The 11,673-nt window shown below is 48.6% G+C and overlaps 1 long non-coding RNA gene across 1 annotated transcript; it reads right to left on the bottom strand.

Moving 5' to 3' along the window:
- Window positions 1–2,581: 2,581 nt before the first annotated feature.
- LOC121013208 (uncharacterized) lies at window positions 2,582–4,568 on the bottom strand. The gene is made up of 2 exons (XR_005782574.1): window positions 3,829–4,568; window positions 2,582–3,739 (listed from the first exon to the last, which is right to left on the bottom strand). It is a non-coding gene; the product is annotated as an uncharacterized LOC121013208 (long non-coding RNA).
- Between the last annotated feature and the right edge of the window lie 7,105 nt (window positions 4,569–11,673).

The raw sequence follows: 11,673 nt of genomic DNA, 5'->3' as shown, positions 1-11,673 counted from the left end.
CTGGCTTATTTTCTCTTTTCTCCACTATAGTTCAAGCCCCGGGCAGGGGTTTTACTCTAGTGTTTTCTTCGCTCTGTCCTCAATGTCTTCAGGGGAGTCTGGCATGAATTAGATGCTCAACCAAGACATGCCGAGTGAATGATGAGATGTGATAAGACAGAACCATCCTCTCTTGGACTGGGGGGCGTGGAGACACAGCCAGTGTGGCGGCAGGGGAGGCTCTGGAAAGTGCGGAAGCCTCGGTGCGCAGGACGCTGGCGACCAGGCTGGTGAGCTGGCCGAGCTGGCCGAGCTGACCGGAGGCGCAGGAAGCCGGAACCGGGGCGCGCTGAGCCGCAGGGCAAGTTTACATTCAGATCTCCCCGACGAACAGATGGAAACGTTTTGATTGCTCATCAGATAGTCAAACTGCGTCTAAACAAAGTGCTGACAAATTTGCTAAGTGCAGTGCTTTCTGTTCAGAAGAGTCACAAGGCATCTGACACACACAGTGTGCGCCAGCTTAGACGCAATACTGCCACTGTAAAAACTATATTTGAAAGTTTCTTTTAATAACATCTTGAGGGTGGGTTGTGGGTTTTTGTTTTTTTGTTTCTTTTTTTTTTTTTTTTTTTTTGGAAGTCTAATTTGGTTCTGCAAAGGGGATGAAGCTTTGGTTCCTAGCACAATGAATTTGCTTCCTCAATTTCTTTGTTCCCTTATACTAGAGGATCCTATAACGGCACTGGAACTAAAGACTGTAAAAAAAAAAAAAAATCTTTTCTAAATGATGTGAATAAAATCTAACACAAATTAGTTTAAAGCCACAGAGAAAAAGTGCAGGTTTTGGAATCAGAGCTGGATTTGAATTGCTGACCAGTCACCGTCGCTATTCTGAGCCTTGGTTTCACCATCTGAAAAATGGGAACCTTGTAGGGCTTTGGATTAGAACGGCTGTAATTATAGTAGCTATAAGGGCACTCAGCACATAGTTCAAGCTCCAAAGTGACTAACAATCTATGTCTTTTCAGTTAAAAAAAAAGACGACAGCAAAACGGACCAATCGTGACATTATGAAAGCACTGTTTAGAATCACGGTGCTTTTCGAGCTCAATCTTACAACTTCTAACAACCCATTATGTTATGTATGGCATCTACATAAGCCATCAACAAACCTTCCCCCAAAACTGTGCTTTTGGTGAAAAACCCATCAGTGTTTTTGGTGAAAACACACCTACCTCTTGATGGAGAACAAAAAATATATCTGCCCTGTTCCCTGAACACTTTCAGGAGAGCACAGCTCCCAACATGACATCCGAAGACCCGGTCACACAACTCCATCCGTTTCTTAGCACTCCATACTGAAATTTTTTTTTTCCTAAAAAGAACTTTAAAACCAAAGAATTCCCCGAAATAAATGATCTTGTTCTATAGACAGGGACTCGATGGCCAACTCCCATCTGGTCGTAGAGACAAGATGCGCCATGGTCACCAGGCTTCTAATCCCTTACTGTCAGTGACCCTATGGCCGGGTAAAAACCAGACAGATGAACCTTGGAAAAGCGAGACGCAAGCCACTAGCACCCTTTTGAATGAGGCCTTTTCACCTTCAGTCCCCTGACATGTGTGTTTCTGTATCACAGTCGTTCCGCATATGTGGCTCACCCCCTGGGTGCCGAACACGGTCACTGGGTCCGGGACACTCGTCTCACCCTCCACAATCTACACAACCCAGAAGGGACGACATACCCGGAGAACGCGTAACACCAGACGGGCATGGTGACTGTGATGTGAGCGGGATAAGGCCGGTGCTTGGAGAGCCTGGGAGGGGAGAGCTCATTCTCAAGGGGCCGTGACAGGGGCCTTCGAGGGACAAGGCGGTGCATGTTTTCTCTCTGGGGGGAGGGGCATGTCCTTATACTTGCAAATGGTTCACCACTGCATCTTCCGGTGGGTGGGAAGATTCTAGATAGACGCTACTGTAGAGGATCTACAGTCGATCCTCATTAGTCACGGATTCCACACTCGTGAATTTGCCTACTTGCTAAAATTTATTTGTAAACCTCGAATCAGCACTTGCAACTGTTTCTGCTCGTTTCCCAACATGTGCAGAGAAACGAAAACTTTGAGCTTCTTTATGGACGTGTCCCCAAGGAGGCCGAATGGGGCAACGCTTTGCCTTCTTGTTTGAGCTCTCATACCGTAAACAAGAGTCCTGATGTGGACTACTTAGTGCCACATTCTCTACATTTTTAGGCTGTATGTGTGGGGTGTGCTGGAGCGCTCGCTGTCTAGCGCCTTATAGAGAAAATACATGTGTTAGATAAGCTTTGTTCAGGCATGAGCTAACTTGCCATTGGCCATGAGTTCAATGTTACTGAATCAACACTATATAGTCAGTAAGGTGTTTTGGTGGCACCTGGGGGGCTCAGTTGGTTAAGCGTCTGACTTCAGCTCAGGTCACGATCTTGCAGTTCAAGGGTTCGAGCCCCGCGTCAGGCTCTGTGCTGACAGCTTCGGATTCTGTGTCTCCCCCTCTCTCTGCTGCTCCCCTGCTCATGCTCTGTCTCTGTCTCTCTCAAAAATAAAATAAACATTAAAATGTTTTTAAGAAGTAAGGTGTTTTTAATCAGAAACACACATAAAATAAGGTTTTACATTTATCAGCGGACAAAACTGTGAAGAGAGGTTTGCGGGAAACTAACCCTGTATTTCTGCTAGGAGCCATGGCCCAGCGTTTGCCAGTTTGGTGTTTGTGTGACTTTATGTATGTTTACAAATGTATGTATTGACATTCACACACATATATGTGCGACTATGTCAGCATGCGGGGGGGATATGACATAGGGCTGAGGTCATGGTTTCAGGAGACAACGCTGTCCTGATTCAATATCACTTATAGTGTGAAACCAACATTCTCAGGAGATGGAAAATGTGAGGGCAGAGAAACACATTAAGAGTCTGTGCATAAAACGCTCGTCCGTGGCCAAAGTTCAACACAAGACTCCAACGAGACGTGACATGTGAGATGTCTGTGCTCTTCATCTTGTGAGGAGATTTTGTATCTTTCTTATAACAACTCCGACTTCACTAGGCCCATGAGAGTCTCGCACACGAGGGCTTCCTTCAGTGCAGCTAGATGGTAATACTTCTCCAAGAAATGTCAATATTCTAAATGTTTTCAGTTTCACAAATGTGTCTCCAAATAGTTTGTATTAGTAAACTTTAAGTGCTAACTTTTTAAACAAACCCACCCTCTGTGTACACGCCCCTATTGGCTTGCTGTACAGAAAAAGGAGGCTTTTCCAACTGTCAACATTTTGAAGCACAGTTATCAGACAGATCTGAGGTTCCCATAGCAACATGTTCCATCGCCTAGGTGATAGCGATCTTACGACGTCATCAGTGAGCTACACTAACTCGGAAAACAAGCGGACGTTTCCTCCTGGGTGTCCCCACATCTCTATCTGCCTCCGAGGCTTAGAGGGCAGACGTCCCGGGCCCAGCGTCATGGGAGAGTCTTCAGGCCATTTCATAAACTGAATTTCAGGATTTCGCTGCTACGGCATCTTTCATTCTCAAGGGGTTCGCAGCACTCACCAAGTTGTCCCTGCAGATTTCTCCCGGCTGCAGAACACAGGTCAAAACGGAGACGCGGCAGCTCGGGGGGAAATGGGCAACAGCTGTGCACAGGCATAGAGGGAGGGGGCGAAATGGAAAGTGTCCGGTGATATCGCCAACGCAGGCGGCAGGAGCCACTCTGGAAAAAGGCGAGGAGAGGCAGGAGCCACATGACACGCTCTCCCCCTCAAGCCACGGGACAGCCCACATGTAGAGAGGCACACCCACCTCTGTTCCATTCTGTCACTATCTCCAGTGTGCGAGCTCGTGGGGGAAGGTATCAGAGACGGGACAAACGGGCAGAAGCGAGTTATGTGAGTGTCGGCTGTCTTGACGTACATCGAAGACCTAAAGTTTGGCCTTGGGAAGGGGGTTCCGTGCTGCTCTCTGCTGTATCGCAGTGATGGTTTGTTTGAAGGCAGATGTGGTTCAGGATGTGTCGAGAGCAAAAGCGAAATGAGAGAATGGAACGTCACTCAACTGGTCTCCAGGCACGGAAGCACTCTCCTAATGCCTATTTTGCTTCCAAAATAATTAAATATCATTTAGGCGCTTGGTAATTAACCCAAAGGGGGCTTTTAACAAACAGCATGGAGTTCTAACTTCAAAATGCACAATTACAGAGTGTGTCCAAAACCAATTTCCTTTTGCAACAGGAAAATATGTCATCTAACTGCCTGTTAGAAGTGCTTGTATTCAGCTAGAAGCTCGGATGGAAGCCTGGCCAATCCGGTGCCCAAATACAGGTACATGCTGAGGCTGAAGGAGAGGACAAAACAGGGCCTCTCTTCCCACACTGTAATAATTTTTTAAAAAATTAACCAGCAGCTTTAAAAATTATATAATAATAAAAGGAGAAATAATTTGAGAATAAGACAAGAAAATACAATGAAATCCCAAAATTTGATTCAGACCATACATTCCATGAGAAGGCTAGAATGCATAGGGAGAAATCCCAGAGGGTCGGGGCGCCTGAGTGGCTCAGTGGTTAAGTGTCTGACTTTGGCTCAGGTCATGATCTCACGGTTCGTGGGTTTGACCTCCGTGTCGGGCTCTGTGCTTACAGCCAGGGAGTATGCAGCCTGCTTCGGATTCTGTGTCTCCCTCTCTCTCTGCCCCTCCCCATGCATTCTCTCTCTCTCTCTCTCTCTCTCTCTCTCTCAAAAATGGATAAACATTAAAAAAAAAATTTAATAAAAAATAAAAAAAGAGATCCCAGAGGGCTGAGGTCAGAGGGGGGCCTTTCCACACCTGCCATCACTTGTCACAGTTCAGCCCACGTTTTCTCTACACCGGAGAAGCAGCCGCACAATAGGACGGGGAAGAACCGCCTAGTTCAGAGCCTCCTTTCTCTTCCCAGCTTTCTGATTCGGGTGACCTGGCCGGCCCTACAAGCTGCTGTGCATAAACACCCGCTGTGGCATTGGAACCGTGGTCTGATGAGCTCTCCCCTTCGCTTTCCTAAAAGCTAAGATGACCGCTCCCAGCCTAGATCATAGCCATGTGCATACTTCAAAGCTTCTTCCGCTTTCCCGTTCCTTTCAACACACCCCTCAGTGTGCTCAAACACGGGGGTGCAAAGACAGGTGCATCACTGCTATTTTGATGATCACTCTTTTTAAATCCTATTTTTGGTCGGCCTTCTGAAACAAATCAAGGCCTGAGATAACCCTGGCATTAAAATATGTGAATCCACCAGAGAAAGGTATTTTGATACAAAGGTATTCCTAAAAATGCTTAATCCAGCCCTATCGTTAGGTCCGCACGTCGGTCTTTAAATTAAGATGCAAACAGCAACAATCCATGAGTAATGACTTTTGCATGAGGTGGCTATGCTGACATTGCCATGGAAATATTAATTTCAGAATGTGTAATGATTCCGCTTTAAATATGCTACGCGAAACTGTCGTCAGCCATTGTTGGACCTAATGCCAGTTCTGAATTTGCGGTCCGATGACGCAAACATGTTTCTGTGAGATCGGCCTGTATCAAAAAGCTAAGACGTCTGTCAGCGTCCTGAGACTCGTGACCTAATTCCAAGTTTAGGAATTTGATTTCCACATGTTCTTTTCCGCCCAAACTGGGTCAGTGAGTACTCAGATTCAAACCAGGAACGTAAGGTCGAGCCTTATTGCCGGCTACAGCTGACATGACCACACAAGCAGCCCAAGCTAATGACAAAGGAGAAAAGAAAACACGCCTTTCCTTCCACCACCTGTCTGTCCCCCTCATGCCAGATTCACAGGCATATACCGGACTTTTGGGTACAGCAAGTGTCCTGTTGCAAGGCTCTGAGTTAAGAGACGGTAAAAACAAAACAAAAAACTGACTTCTTTTGGTCTTCAGCAATTACCAACATTTCTGCCTGTTTTGTAGCTGTCAAACAACTGGAATTTTCACTCGCTCTGTGGGATGTGGACCAACCATGCTGTCATTATAGTACATTAAAACACGAATGTCCTGTTGTTTTTTTTTAATTTTTTTTTTTTTTTTTTTTTTGAGACAGAGAGAGACAGAGCATGAGCAGCGGAGAGGCAGAGACAGAGGGAGACAGAATCTGAAGCAGGCTCCAGGCTCTGAGCTGTCAGCACAGAGCCCGACGTGGGGTTAGAACCCACAAACCGTGAGATCGTGACCTGAGCCAAAGTTGGACACTTAACCAACTGAGCCACCCAGGCGCCCCACGAATGTCCTCTGTTAAACGACACTGCCCAGTTCTGTCTCTACCACATGGGGGATCTTCAAACAGTCACCTCTCGTTCAAGTTATGTGTTGGTGGGATATTCTCAGTTACAGGCAACAGAAGATCTGGTGAAAAAGAGTTCAAAAAGCTGGGATTTGGTATTTCACATAAGAAGCCTGGGGGCTGGGTGGTTCCAAGGTCGGTAACTCAACAGCTCACAGCTCAATCAGGGTCCCTGGTTGGCTTTGCTGAAATGCCTTTGGATTTCCTCCATGGTTTCAAGACAGTGACACTAAGTCCCAGCACTGCGCTCAGCCCATGAAGGAAAAGGGTCATGCTCACACCCCAAATATGCATTTTTTCCCAGCAGCTGTCTCCTGACTCAGAGCCTGGGGCTGGGGTGCGGGGCACATGCTGGGCTATCGCTAACCCACCACAGGCTTAGATCCGTCCCAGGACACATGGAGGTGAAGACAAGGGCACAGCTGGGATCCTGCCAGCAACACAGAAGCACAGAGAAAGACTGGCTGTGAACGTGCCTGCCAATCCCACACAAAGGAGATGGTGAGTGTCCCAAGTCAGGTCAGGCAGATCAAGGAATAAGGGCTTGGCCTCCACAAGAGTACATCTATGAGCCATACAAAGGGTAGATCAACTAAAGAAAAGAAACAGAGAAGAGCCAGAAAGATGTTCTTTCGGCGGGGCACGTAGGGAGCTGGAGCAGGGCAAGTGCAGGTGCAGCCAGTGCCCCCAGCAAGCCTCCCTCCTTCCCAGGCCTTGCTGCCATCAGACCCCCCCAAACCACCTTCAGAACCCCCCACACCGCCATCAGACCCACACACCACCATCAGATCCCCACACACCGCCATCAGACCCCCCATACTGCCATCACGCCCCCCCACACCGCCATCAGACCCCCGCACACCGCCATCAGACCCCACACACCACCATCAGACCCCCACACACTGCCATCAGACTCCCAACACCACCATCAGACCCCCCATAATGCCATCACACCCCCCACACCGCCATCAGACCCCCGCACACCGCCATCAGACCCCACACACCGCCATCAGATCCCACACACCACCATCAGACCCCCACACACCACCATCAGACCCCCCCACGCCGCCATCAGACCCCCACACACTGCCATCAGACTCCCCACACCGCCAGCAGACCCCCCCACACCACCATCAGACCCCCCCACACCGCCATCAGACCCCCCCACACTGCCATCAGACCCCCACACACCGCCATCAGACCCCCCACACTGCCATCAGACCCCCACACACCGCCACCAGACCCCCACACACCGCCATCAGACCCCCACACACTGCCATCAGATCCCCTACACCACCATTAGACCCTCACACACTGTCATCAGACCCCCCACACCATTAGATCCCCCCACACTGCCATCAGACCCCCCACACCACCATCAGACCCACCACACTGCCATCAGATCCCCTATACCACCATTAGACCCTCACACACCATCATCAGACCCCCACATCATTAGATCCCCCCACACCGCCATCAGACCCCCCATACTGCCATCAGACCCCCCACACTGCCATCAGACCCCCCACACTGCCATCAGACCCCCTATACTGCCATCAGACCCTCCACACCACCATCAGACCCACACACACTGCCATCAGACCCCACACACCACCATCAGACCCCACACACTGCCATCAGACCCCCCACACCACCATCAGACTCCCACACACTGCCATCAGACCCCCCACACCGCCATTAGACCCCCCCACACCACCATCAGGCACCCCCTGCCCCACCCCCTGGCAGTGCTCCAGCCCTTAGCTTTGCTCCAGCCTCAGGATCCCAAGACCCGACGTCCACGTGTGCACTGGGGTTTGTGATTTCATGATGTCGGTTCCATCCAGCCGTCCCTTTTGACTTGTATTTCTTCCCACCTGCTCCTGAGAGAGAGACCAGGCCTCTGATGCCTCTTGGTGTCACACCTCTTTCTCCTCATCCCCCAGACATTGCTCAGTAAGTACAGGAAGCCCACAGGAATTAATTCACTTATACTTCAAAAGGGGAAATAATTGTGCAATCCAACAACACCAGGGTGGTACAGGACAATACAGAGTGAACATTCAAACGCCACATATTAGAAGCTGTGGGCATTTTTTAACCACAGTGGTCTCATCATGTATAGAATTCTCTGGAAGGTGGGCTCAAACATGGATGTACTGTTTTTAGTGGTCTTTTTTTTCCAGGGCAGTTTTAGGTTCTGACAAAATCAAGCAGAATGTATTTAAATAAATAATTTTTTAATAAATAAATAATGTATTAATTAATGTATAAATTAATATATTAAATAAATAAAAATATTTTTTCATGTTTATTTATTTTTGAGAGAGAGAGTGTATGAGCAGCAGAGGGTCAGAGAGAGAGGGAGACACAGAATCCGAAGCAGGCTCTGGGCTCCAAGCCGTCAGCACAGAGCCTGACACAGGGTTCAAACTCACGAGCCATGAGATCATGACCTGAGCCAAACTTGGACGCTTAACTGACTCAACCACGCATGCGCCCCTTAGTTTGTATTTTTAAAACAAATTTACTATGGTGTCAGATATTAGAACATTTCCTACAAACACGCCTATCCGCAACCATTTCTCTGCATCTGAAGCCTGGCCTGCAGGGGGAGCCAGTGAGGGCACCTTGGAAATTAATGACACTGATGAGTGACAGAGTCTCACATTCTCTGTCCGATGTGTTTGCAACCTTGTGCTCAGTTACAGAGAGCTGTTTTCTTTTTTTTTTTTTTTCCCCAACGTTTATTTATTTTTGGGACAGAGAGAGACAGAGCATGAACGGGGGAGGGGCAGAGAGAGACGGAGACACAGAATCGGAAACAGGCTCCAGGCTCTGAGCCATCAGCCCAGAGCCCGACGCGGGGCTCGAACTCACGGACCGCGAGATCGTGACCTGGCTGAAGTCGGACGCTTAACCGACTGCGCCACCCAGGCGACCCAGAGAGCTGTTTTCAATGACATGGCAGAAAATCTGCTCCTACCAAACGCAAAGTGTGGACGCAAATCATATACTTCGGGGAAGCGCTTTGTTTGTACCCACGGCAGTGGCAAATGGCCAAGGTTCACAAAACTCTATCCTTGAAAAAAACACGGATCTCTCTGAATGGACCAGCTTCTTTAGACAGGAAACAGAGACCCAGAGCCTCGTCATTGCCTCCCGGGATGGGACCGCACACACCGTGCCCTGGGACAGGGCAGCCCGTGCAGACGTACTAGGCCCCACACTGGGACACGGGACGTGAAGACACCGTAGGTGACAGATGGCACAACTGCGAAGGCATTGCCCGGGCCTACACCCTCCTAGAATGGCCTGGCCTATTCATGTTGTTGAGAGTGAGCGCCTCGTCATTCTACAGACTCGGTTTCTTCTGTCACCATGGTCTTTCTGTTCTGCAGCCGGGGGTCGGCAAACTTCTGCAAGTGCCAGATCATAGTTTAGGCTTTGGGGGTCACGTTGTGATCTCTGTGATCCTCTGTCCTCTGTCCTCATCCCCGCCCTTCTTCCCCTCCTCCTCTTTTACAACCCTTTGAGAAACCATTCTGTTGACCGCCCGTACAGAAACAGGCCCCGGGTTGACTGGCCTGCCATCTACGGTTGGCCAACCCAGGCAAACCACCTTGAGCTATCTTGACAAGCCTACTTCAGAACAATAATCATTTCGTGGTCCTTCAATCCTATCCATTCAACATTCCTTGAACTTTATTGTGCAGAGGAGCGCAATATAATGTTCTGGTAAAAGTCCAGCCAGGCCAGAAACCTCGCTGTTGGTGGCTTTCAGAAACCACATGGCAATGAGGTTACTCCCCTGGTGATGCACTCTCTACATGCCTCAGAGTCTCCGATGTCTTTATAGGTTTGGCTTGTGTCATTACACATCATTAGCCTCTCTTCAATCGCCATACAAAATGGCACTCATCTAAAGTGGTCGGCCGCTACTGTCCACTCTCTGCCCGTCTGGTGAACCGTTTTCGGGATGCAATCACACTCGTGTGGATGCATGTCGTCTGTGGTGGCTTTCTTACCGCAGTTGCAGAGCTGAGTGGTTGCAATAGAGACCATGTGGCCCACAAAGCCTGAAATATTTACTGCTAGCCCTTTACAGGAAGAGTTTCCTGACCCCCGCTCTAAAGTACAAAGCAGGATCAAAGCTATTTCTTTATGTATTTTCTACTTAGTTACCTACCTGTCCTCCTGCACACACGCTCACACTCATTCTTTCCATCAAAAATTCTCACTGACAGTCTTCTGTGTACAGGACATTGTTAGTCTGGAGGGAGGACGAGTTACAGAAAAAGAACCCCTACCTTTACGAACAAGGCCCTTGGTCTTCCGATCCTGGTATAATTGTATTGAGCAACTATCAAAATGCGTATCCTTCCATGGTTGGGTTCTCAGGTGTGTATGTGTGTGCGTGCACACACACACACACACACACACACACACACACACACACACCTGCTTGCCACAGACTCTAGAACAAAGATCAAAGTCAGCAACGGGTACAATCAACTTTGTTTATATTTTAAAGTTGGTAAGAAATTGTTTTTGATGTTTCCATGCTTTCTTTCTGTGCTCATAACTACTCATGAATAGTTTCCCGTCTCACTATGTCTATCGTCATCTGAAACGTTTTTATTTGTATATTTGTTAATTTACTTGTTCTACACAGGATAATATACCAGAATATATCCCATGGGTCAAGGATTTTTATCTTACACCCCCACAGCCCCATCATTTGAGACCACAGTCAGTGCTCAGTTAATATTAAATACATACATTCTCAAGACACCAAGAGCCCCTTCTCCAACCTCTACGTGATCAAAATCTTCTTTGAGAAGGGAGAAGGGAACTTACACACTCACAGAATAATCTGAAGGTGGACTTTGTTGTTGCTCCTGGCCTTGAGTGCAGGTCTGTGCCTTCTGATACGTGCTGTCAGGCCCTACCAACCAAGTCTCGGGGATAGAAAAGCCAAGTGCGGGCCTGCTGGCTCTGAGGTGTGCCGTACGGACGGCCATCTCTCCACGAGAATGACTCCGGGTCACAGATTTCCTCTGTTAGTGTTCCCCAGCTCCTGCTCACACGGGTTGTCACTATCCTGGAATGTCTCCAACAGCTAAGAGGTAAGAGCCAAGGTAAGTGGATCTCAGGTGCAGATAGAGGGATAGGAACAGACTTAAACTTGAAGGCGTTTAGTCCTACATGGTCAGATTAGAAAGCACAAAAAGAACAACCTGGGGGCGCCTGGGTGGCGCAGTCGGTTAAGCGTCCGACTTCAGCCAGGTCACGATCTCGCGGTCTGTGAGTTCGAGCCCCGCGTC

This window comes from Herpailurus yagouaroundi, unplaced genomic scaffold, assembly GCF_014898765.1.
Source record: "Herpailurus yagouaroundi ecotype Mexico unplaced genomic scaffold, PumYag 198, whole genome shotgun sequence".
In the NCBI taxonomy this organism is placed as follows: domain Eukaryota; kingdom Metazoa; phylum Chordata; class Mammalia; order Carnivora; family Felidae; genus Herpailurus; species Herpailurus yagouaroundi.
Note: the sequence above shows the minus strand (reverse complement) of the source record. Positions and strands in the feature narration are given on the sequence as shown.